The sequence below is a fragment of the Oncorhynchus gorbuscha genome, linkage group LG25 (assembly GCF_021184085.1).
Source record: "Oncorhynchus gorbuscha isolate QuinsamMale2020 ecotype Even-year linkage group LG25, OgorEven_v1.0, whole genome shotgun sequence".
NCBI lineage: Eukaryota > Metazoa > Chordata > Actinopteri > Salmoniformes > Salmonidae > Oncorhynchus > Oncorhynchus gorbuscha.
Genome location: NC_060197.1, coordinates 23033143 through 23043600, shown reverse-complemented (window position 1 = coordinate 23043600; position 10458 = coordinate 23033143).

The window sequence follows — 10458 nt, the reverse complement described above, 5'->3', positions numbered from 1 at the left end:
TAATAAAATGTAGTTAGATGGTGCCTATATTTCTCATTAATTTGAGATTGAGACCTGAAGATTTCTCTTATTGCTTATAGTGGAATCTATAGAATAGATTATGTGGAATGGTCTCTTCAGGAAAATGCTCTAATACATGTTTTACCTCCGACTAAACTATCCCTTTAAAGGATAGATCTACTCCTTGTGGGCCACACCATTTTGAGTGAACTGTCTCTTTAAAGCAAATGCACATATTTCAGTGTTTGTTGATTTTCGCCATTTCCTTTTAATCATAGATATATTTTTTACCATGGCAACCAGGTGTTTAGACTCTTAAACCAATCAATCATATTGATCAATGAAGTGCTGGTGAGGGAAGATATATGAAAATCAGCAGGACTGCATGCAACCCTCATGGACTGGAGTTGTAAATTGTTGTTTTAAAGCAGGGGAGGCCAATGGTCCTCTTTGGGAGCTGTACCCAGTTGTGCTGTAGTAGGAAGAAGCTACCCTACTGCCTCCAGCTAAACCTACCCTAAGGTGTGCTATGTGTTATAGTAGGGCTGGACCAAAAGACTGCATACGTGTGCACAAGAGACCCAAACAGTATCTGATCCCCAAGGTGAAGGAATGGCACACATCCAACTCCACAATTAAATATATGTGATTTGGTCTCCGTTCCATTTCCAAAAACTTGCATGATTTGTCATAGATCACTTGCTCCCTTGCTCCTTTCTCTATGCTTTTGACCCAAGGTGACAGTAGAGCAACAGAAACAGCCTCTGAGAAAAGGGCTATAAAGCTATAATTCAATAGGAATTGATTATGGGCTATAGGTGGAGCCGTCACTACATTGGTAGTGCTGCACAGCTGTAATTACACTTCTACATCATGCAGCAGCGGTAGTCTGTAGCTGTAGAGTAATTACACTTCCACATCATGCAGCAGCTGTAATCTGTAGCTGTAGAGTAATTACACTTCTACATCATGCAGCAGCTGTAGTCTGTAGCTGTAGAGTAATTACACTTCTACATCATGCAGCAGCTGTAGTCTGTAGCTGTAGAGTAATTACACTTCTACATCATGCAGCAGCCGTAGTCTGTAGCTGTAGAGTAATTCTACTTCCACATCATGCAGCAGCTGTAATCTGTAGCTGTAGAGTAATTACGCTTCAACATCATGCAGCAGCTGTAGTCTGTAGCTGTAGAGTAATTACACTTCCACATCATGCAGCAGCTGTAATCTGTAGCTGTAGAGTAATTACACTTCCACATCATGCAGCAGCTGTAATCTGTAGCTGTAGAGTAATTACACTTCCACATCATGCAGCAGCTGTAATCTGTAGCTGTAGAGTAATTACGCTTCAACATCATGCAGCAGCTGTAGTCTGTAGCTGTAGAGTAATTACGCAGCAGCGGTAGTCTGTAGCTTCATAGCATCATGCAGCAGCTGTAGTCTGTAGCTGTAGAGTAATTACACTTCTACATCATGCAGCAGCTGTAGTCTGTAGCTGTAGAGTAATTACACTTCTACATCATGCAGCAGCTGTAGTCTGTAGCTGTAGAGTAATTACACTTCTACATCATGCAGCAGCTGTAGTCTGTAGCCGTAGAGTAATTATACTTCTACATCATGCAGCAGCGGTAGTCTGTAGCTGTAAATACACTTCTACATCATGCAGCAGCTGTAGTCTGAAGCTGAAGAGTAATTACACTTCTACATCCTGCAGCAGCTGTAGTCTGTAGCTGAAGAGTAATTACACTTCTACATCATGCAGCAGTGTAGTCTGTAGGGTAATTCAACTTCTACATCATTCAGCAGCTGTAGTCTGTAGAGTAAATCAACTTCTACATCCTGCAGTAGTGTAGTCTGTAGAGTAATTACACTTCTACATCATGCAGCAGCGGTAGTCTGTAGCTGAAAGATTATTGGAATCTGTGTGGGTAGCTGGACAGGTAGGATGACTGACAGTGAAGGTGAACAGGTGGTCACGTGTCAGGTGACAGAGGAATGGATGAGACTGAGGCAGGAATTCCTTTAACCATAAAGTGGTATATTTACTGAGTAGTCTGTGGTGGATTCATGGACGCACAGAACTTCTGGATCAGATGGAGTTAAGGAAGAGAAAGCAGCGAGATCAGGCGATGGCAATTTCCTCCTTTTATGGAGTTGAGATCTGTAGGACATTTCCACCTGATCTAATTAAAGCGCCCCTGGCCCAGCTGAGTAAATGGCAATGAATTAAAGGATTATTCCACCAACTCCATGGGCCTTTTCTACAGTAGCTGTAGAGTAATTACACTTCTACATCATGCAGCAGCTGTAGTCTGTAGCTGAAGAGGAATTACACTTCTACATCATGCAGCAGCTGTAGTCTGTAGCTGAAGAGGAATTACACTTCTACATCATGCAGCAGCTGTAGTCTGTAGCTGAAGAGGAATTACACTTCTACATCATGCAGCAGCTGTAGTCTGTAGCTGTAGAGTAATTACACTTCTACATCATGCAGCAGCTGTAGTCTGTAGCTGAAGAGTAATTACACTTCTACATCATGCAGCAGCTGTCGTCTGTAGCTGAAGAGTAATTAAACCTTTTACTGCAGTAGGTTAAATCAGGGTCACACAGTGTTTCTTGGTAGTCTTAAACATAGCTACTTTGAGACAAAAGTACACACCTCACACACATGGCGATGGGCTTAAAAAGAAGACACCTGGAGCATGTCAGATAGAGTTGAAATGTGTTCATTTGTAGTATCCCAATATCCCAATATTAAATGTTTTATACATCACAGAAGACTGAACTACAACAAAATCGTTTGACATAGAAACACCAGATTTTCAGCGTTATTAAATGTTTAAAAAAGTTGATTAATTATAAAAAATATGAATCAAATCAAATGTATTTATATATCCCTTCTTACATCAACTGATATCTCAAAGTCCTGCACAGAAACCCAGTCTAAAATAACATTCCACCCATGAGGCCACTAGGTCATTTGACTGCCGGAACGGGCTATGTAACGGTTTTCTTGGTGTGGTGAAGGCGAGTCGGACCAAAACGCAGCGTGTAGATTGCGATCCATGTTTAATCAAACAAACGTAAACACGAAATAACACAAACACTACAAAAACAAAGAAACGTAACTAAAACCGAAACAGCCTAAACTTGTCAACTAATACAGCGACAGAAACAAAGACACTAAGGACAATCACCCACGAAACACACAAAGAATATGGCTACCTAAATATGGTTCCCAATCAGAGACAACGATAATCACCTGACTCTGATTTAGAACCGCCTCAGGCAGCCAATGACTATGTTATACACCCCACACAACCCCAAGACGAAACACACCACAAATAAACCCATGTCACACCCTGGCCTGACCAAATAAATGAAGATAGACATAATAAATATAGACCAGGGCGTGACAGGCTACTTTTCTACAGCATGCAGCAGCTGTAGTCTGTAGAGTAATTCAACTTCTACATCCTGCAGCAGTGTAGTCTATAGGGTAATTCAACTTCTACATCATTCAGTAGCTGTAGTCTGTAGATTAATTAAACTTCTACATCCTGCAGTAGTGTAGTCTGTAGGGAAATTCAACTTCTACATCCTGCAGCAGTGTAGTCCGTAGGGTAATTCAATTTCTACAGCATTCAACATGTCACGCCCTGGTCGAAGTATTTTGTGTTTCTTCATTTATTTGGTCAGGCCAGGGTGTGACATGGGTTTATTTGTGGTGTGTTTTGTCTTGGGGTTTTGTGGGGTGTTGGGTGTGTGGCTTAGTGGGGTTATCTAGCAAAGTCTATGGCTGTCTGGAGTGGTTCTCAATCAGAGGCAGGTGTGTATCGTTGTCTCTGATTGGGAACCATATTTAGGCAGCCATATTCTTTGAGTGTCTTGATGTCCTTATTCTGTGTAAGTTTACACTAGTATAGGCTGTTTTCGTTACATTTATTGTTTTGTAGTGTTTGTATTTAGATTCGTGTTTCGTTTGTTGAATAAACATGGATCGCAATCTACATGCTGCATTTTGGTCAGACTCTCCTTCACCACAAGAGAACCGTTACACAGCATCTGTAGTCTGTAGGGTAATTCAACTTCTACATCATGCAGCAGCTGTAGTCTGTAGCTGTAGAGTAATTAAACCTTTTACTGCAGTAGGTTAAATCAGGGTCACACAGTGTTTCTTGGTCGTCTTAAACATAGCTACTTTGAGACAAAAGTACACACCTCACACATGGCGATGGGCTTAAAAAAAGAAGACACCTGGAGCATGTCAGATAGAGTTGCAATGTGTTCATTTGTAGTATCCCAATATCCCAATATTAAATGTTTTATACATCACAGAAGACTGAACTACAACAAAATCGTTTGACATAGAAACAACAGATTTTCAGTGTTATTAAAACACAAAAAAGTTGATTCATTATTAAAAATATGAATCAAATCATAAGTATTTATATATCCCTTCTTACATCAACTGATATCTTAAAGTGCTGTACAGAAACCCAGTCTAAAATAACATTCCACCATGAGGCCACTAGGTCATTTGACTGCCGGAAAGGGCTACTTTTCTACAGCATGCAGCAGCTGTAGTCTGTAGGGTAATTAAACTTCTACATCATTCAGCAGCTGTAGTCTGTGGGTAATTCAACTTCTACATCATTCAGCAGCTGTAGTCTGTGGAGTAATTAAACTTCTACATCATTCAGCAGCTGTAGTCTGTGGAGTAATTAAACTTCTACATCATTCAGCAGCTGTAGTCTGTGGAGTAATTAAACTTCTACATCATTCAGCAGCTGTAGTGTGTAGAGTAATTAAACTTCTACATCCTGCAGCAGCTGTAGTCTGTAGAGTAATTCAACTTCTACATCATTCAGCAGCTGTAGTCTGTGGAGTAATTAAACTTCTACATCATTCAGCAGCTGTAGTCTGTAGAGTAATTAAACTTCTACATCCTGCAGCAGCTGTAGTCTGTAGAGTAATTCAACTTCTACATCATTCAGCAGCTGTAGTCTGTAGAGTAATTCAACTTCTACATCCTGCAGCAGTGTAGTCTGTAGAGTAATTCATTTTCTACATAACTCAGCAGCTGTAGTCTGTAGGGTAATTGTCACGCCTTGGTCATTGTATCTTGTGTTTTTGTTATATGTTTGGGTAGGCCAGGGTGTGACATGGGTTTATATGTTGTATTTCGTATTGGGGTTTGTATTAATTGGGAGTGTGTATTAGTAGGGGTGTGTCTAGTTAGGCTTGGCTGCCTGAGGCGATTCCTAATTGGAGTCAGCTGATTCTAGTTGTCTTGGATTGGGAACCGTATTTAGGTAGCTTGAGTGCGCGTTGTATTTCGTGGGCGATTGTACCTGTCTTAGTCACCAGATAGGCTGTATTAGTTTCACTCGTTTGTTGTTTTTGTATTTTCAGTTATTTCATGTACCGCATTATTCTTCATTAAAAGTCATGAGTAACCTACACGCTGCATTTCGGTCTGACTCTCTACAAACAACAGACAAACTACATTACAGAATCGCCCACCACCATTCACAGACTGAGCAGCGTGTGAACTGGCAGGAGCTAAAGGAGGATGCTATGGACGGCAGAAGCAGGGATTATAAGATGTGGGAAGAAATCGACAGGTGGGCGGCCGACCCAGAGCAAGTGCAGGAGCCCGCCTGGGATTCCCTACAGCAATGCGAAGAGGGCTATACACGTATGGAATCGAGAAGGAAAGCATTGCTATACAGAGCGAAAACCGACAGTAAAGGGGGAAAGCGCAGAGAGAGAGTGGCTGAGTCAGAGAATAGACCTGAGCCTACTCTCCCTGTTAATCGTGAAGAGCAGTTGCAATGGGAGAGACTGCATCATTTGGAGATTTGGACATGGGAGGAGGAATTAGACGGTCAAGGACCCTGGGAGCAGCCGGGAGAATATCGCCGTCCGTCCCAAGGAGGAAATAGAGGCAGCTAAAGCGGAGAGGCGCATGTATGAGGAGGCAGCACGGCGACGCGGTTGGAAACCGGAAAGTCACCCCCAAAAAAATATTGGGGGGGCGGCAAAAAGGGAGAATAGTTATGCCAGGTAGGAAACCTGCGCATACTCCCTGTGCTCACCGTTGGGCTAGAGAGACTGGGCAGGCACCGTGTTATGCTATGGAGCGCAGTGTTTCCAGTGCGGGTGGAGAGCCAGCTGCGACACATACCAGCCCTTCCTATTTGCCGGGCTAGAGTGGGCATCGAGCCAGGTAAGCATGGGCAGGCTAGGTGCTCAAGAGCTCCAGTGCGCCTGCATGGTCCGGTCTATCCAGAGCCACCTCTACACACCAGTCCTCCGGTAGCAGCTCCCCGCACCAGGCTTCCTGTGCGTTTCCTCGCGCCAGTACCACCAGTTCCAGCACCACGCACCAGGCCTCCAGTGCGCCTCGCCTGTTCAGCACAGCCAGTGCTTTTCTCCCCTCCTGTGCTATCGGAGTTTCCAGCCTGTTTAGCGCAGCCAGAGCTTTTCTCCTCTCCTGCGCTGCCGGAGTCTCCTGTCTGTCCAGCGCCACCAGTGCTCCCAGTCGGCCCAGCGCGTCCAGTGCGCATCGCCTGTTCAGCACAGCCAGTGCTTTTCTCCCCTCCTGTGCTATCGGAGTCTCCAGCCTGTTTAGCGCAGCCAGAGCTTTTCTCCTCTCCTGCGCTGCCGGAGTCTCCTGTCTGTCCAGCGCCACCAGTGCTACCAATCGGCCCAGCGCGTCCAGTGCGCCTCGCCTGTTCAGCGCAGCCAGAGCTTTTCTCCTCTCCTGCACTGTTGGAGTGTCCCGCCTGTTCAGCTCAGCCAGAGCCTTTCTCCTCTCCTGTGCTGCCGGAGTCTCCTGTCTGCCCAGCGCCACCAGTCGGCCCAGCGTCACCAGTCTGCCAGGATCCACCAGAAGTGCCAGTCTGCCAGGATCCGCCAGAAGTGCCAGTCTGCCAAGATCTTCTAGATCGGCCAGACAACCTTAGTCATCCAGGTCCACCAGCCAGCCAGGATTTACCGGAGCCTACTACCTGCCTGAGCTTCATTTCTGTACTAGGCTCCCTCTCTGTACTAGGCTCCCTCTCTGTACTGGGCTCCCTCTCTGTACTGGGCTCCCTCTCTGTACTGAGCTCCCTCTCAGTACTGGGCTCCCTCTCAGTACTGGGCTCCCTCTCAGTACTGGGCTCCCTCTCAGTACTGGGCTCCCTCTCAGTACTGGGCTCCCTCTCAGTACCGGGCTTCCCCTCAGTACCGGGCTGCCCCTCTGTCCCGGGCTGCCCCTCTGTCCCGGGCTGCCCCTCTGTCCCGGGCTGCCCCTCTGTCCCGAGCTGCCCCTCGGTCCCGAGCTGCCCCTCGGTCCCGAGCTGCCCCTCGGTCCCGAGCTGCCCCTCAGTTATGTGGGGATCAGGGTGAGGACTATTAGGCCATGGTCGGCGGAGAAGGTGGATTATCCTAGGACGCGAAGGGGAGGAACTAGGACATTTATGGAGTGGGGTCCACATCCCGAGCCAGAACCGCCACCATGGACAGACGCCCACCCGGACCCTCCCTATGCTCTTGAGGTGCGTCCCGGAGTCCGCACCTTAGGGGGGGGTTCTGTCACGCCTTGGTCATTGTATCTTGTGTTTTTGTTATATGTTTGGGTAGGCCAGGGTGTGACATGGGTTTATATGTTGTATTTCGTATTGGGGTTTGCATTAATTGGGAGTGTGTATTAGTAGGGGTGTATCTAGTTAGGCTTGGCTGCCTGAGGCGATTCCTAATTGGAGTCAGCTGATTCTAGTTGTCTCGGATTGGGAACCGTATTTAGGTAGCTTGAGTGCGCGTTGTATTTCGTGGGAGATTGTACCTGTCTTAGTGTTATAGTCACCAGATAGGCTGTATTAGTTTCACTCGTTTGTTGTTTTTGTATTTTCAGTTATTTCATGTACCGCATAATTCTTCATTAAAAGTCATGAGTAACCTACACGCTGCATTTCGGTCTGACTCTCTACAAACAACAGAACTACATTACAGTAATTCAACGTCTACATCCTGCAGCAGTGTAGTCTATAGGGTAATTCAACTTCTACATCATTCAGCAGCTGTAGTCTGTAGAGTAATTCAACTTCTACATCTTGCAGCAGTGTAGTCTGTAGGGTAATTCAATGTCTACATAATTCAGCAGCTGTAGTCTATAGGGTAATTCAACTTCTACATCCTGTAGCAGCTGTAGATTAATTAAACTTCTACATCCTGCAGCAGTGTAGTCTGTAGGGTAATTCATTTTCTACATCATTCAGCAGCTGTAGTCTGTAGGGTAATTCAACTTCTACATCATTCAGCATCTGTAGTCTGTAGAGTAATTCAGCAGCTGTAGTCTGTAGGGTAATTCAAATTCTACATCCTGCAGCAGTGTTGTCTGTAGGGTAATTCATTTTCTACATCCTGCAGCAGCTGTAGTCTACAGGGTAATTTAACTTCTACATCCTGCAGCAGTGTAGTCTGTAGAGTAAAACAACGTCTATATAATTCCGCAGCTGTAGTCTGTAGGGTATTCAACTTTTACATAATTCAGCAGCTGTAGTCTATAGGGTAAATCAACTTCTACATCCTGCAGCAGTGTAGTCTGTAGAGTAATTCAACTTCTACATCCTGCAGCAGCTGTAGTATGTAGGGTAATTCAACTTCTACATCATTCAGCAGCTGTAGTCTGTAGGGTAATTCAACTTCTACATCATTCAGCAGCTGTAGTCTGTAGAGTAAATCAACTTCTACATCATTCAGCAGCTGGAGCCTGTAGGGTAATTAAACTTCTACATCATTCAGCAGCTGTAGCCTGTAGGGTAATTCAACTTCTACATCATTCAGCAGCTGTAGTCTGTAGAGTAATTCAACTTCTACATCCTGCAGCAGTGTAGTCTGTAGGGAAATACAACTTCTACATCATTCAGCAGTGTAGTCTATAGGGTAATTCAACTTTTACATCCTGCAGCAATGTAGTCTGTAGAGTAATACAACTTCTACATCATTCAGCAGCTGTAGTCTGTAGGGTAATACAACTTCTACATCATTCAGCAGTGTAGTCTGTAGGGTAATTCAACTTCTACATCATTCAGCAGCTGTAGTCTGTAGAGTAATTCAATTTCTACATCATTCAGCAGCTGTAGTCTGTAGAGTAATTCAACTTCTACATCATTCAGCAGCTGTAGTCTGTAGAGTAATTCAACTTCTACATCATTCAGCAGCTGTAGTCTGTAGAGTAATTCAACTTCTACATCATTCAGCAGCTGTAGTCTGTAGGGTAATTCAACTTCTACATCATTCAGCAGCTGTAGTCTGTAGAGTAATTCAACTTCTACATCATTCAGCAGCTGTAGTCTGTAGAGTAATTCAACTTCTACATCATTCAGCATCTGTAGTCTGTAGAGTAACCCAACTTCTACATCCTGCAGCAGTGTAGTCTGTAGAGTAATTCAACTTCTACATCCTGCAGCAGTGTAGTCTGTAGAGTAATTCAACTTCTACATCCTGCAGCAGTGTAGTCTGTAGAGTAATACAACTTCTACATCATTCAGCAGCTGTAGTCTGTAGAGTAATACAACTTCTACATCCTGCAGCAGTGTAGTCTGTAGAGTAATTCAACTTCTACATCATTCAGCAGTGTAGTCTGTAGAGTAATACAACTTATACATCATTCAGCAGTGTAGTCTGTAGAGTAATACAACTTCTACATCCTGCAGCAGTGTAGTCTGTAGAGTAATTCAACTTCTACATCCTGCAGCAGTGTAGTCTGTAGAGTAATACAACTTCTACATCATTCAGCAGTGTAGTCTGTAGAGTAATACAACTTCTACATCATTCAGCAGCTGTAGTCTAGCTTTAGGGCAAATTCAACTTCTACATCATGCAGTGTCTATTACACACCATTTAAAACCAAGCTAGAGGCCATTCCTGAACATGCAATATGGCACTATCATCAACTTTTTTTCGCCATTGGAAAGGGAATTTATGTCACCACCAATGTGTCTGCCTGCCTGCCTGCCTGCCTGCCTGCCTGTCTGTCTGTCTGTCTGTCTGTCTGTCTGTCTGTCTGTCTGTCTGTCTGTCTGTCTGTCTGTCTGTCTGTCTGTCTGTCTGTCTGTCTGTCTGTCTGTCTGTCTGTCTGTCTGTCTGTCTGTCTGTCTGTCTGTCTGTCTGTCTGTCTGTCTGTCTGTCTGTCTGTCTGTCTGTCTGTCTGTCTGCCTCTGTAAAAGCTGGATGCAAATTAAAGTTTAAGATCATAAATAATTCTCTATTAGCCTACACAACCTCACTAAAAACCTAGCCTACAGGCCTTTCCAGAATATGCTATATGGAACTATTATAGGCCTTTTTCGACATTAAAATAGGAAATAAGATACGGAATTGAAATCACCACTGTGTCTGTGTGTCTGTCTGCCTGCATTTGTGTGTGTGTGCGTCTGTCTGCCTCTGTAATAGCTTTAGGCGAATGAA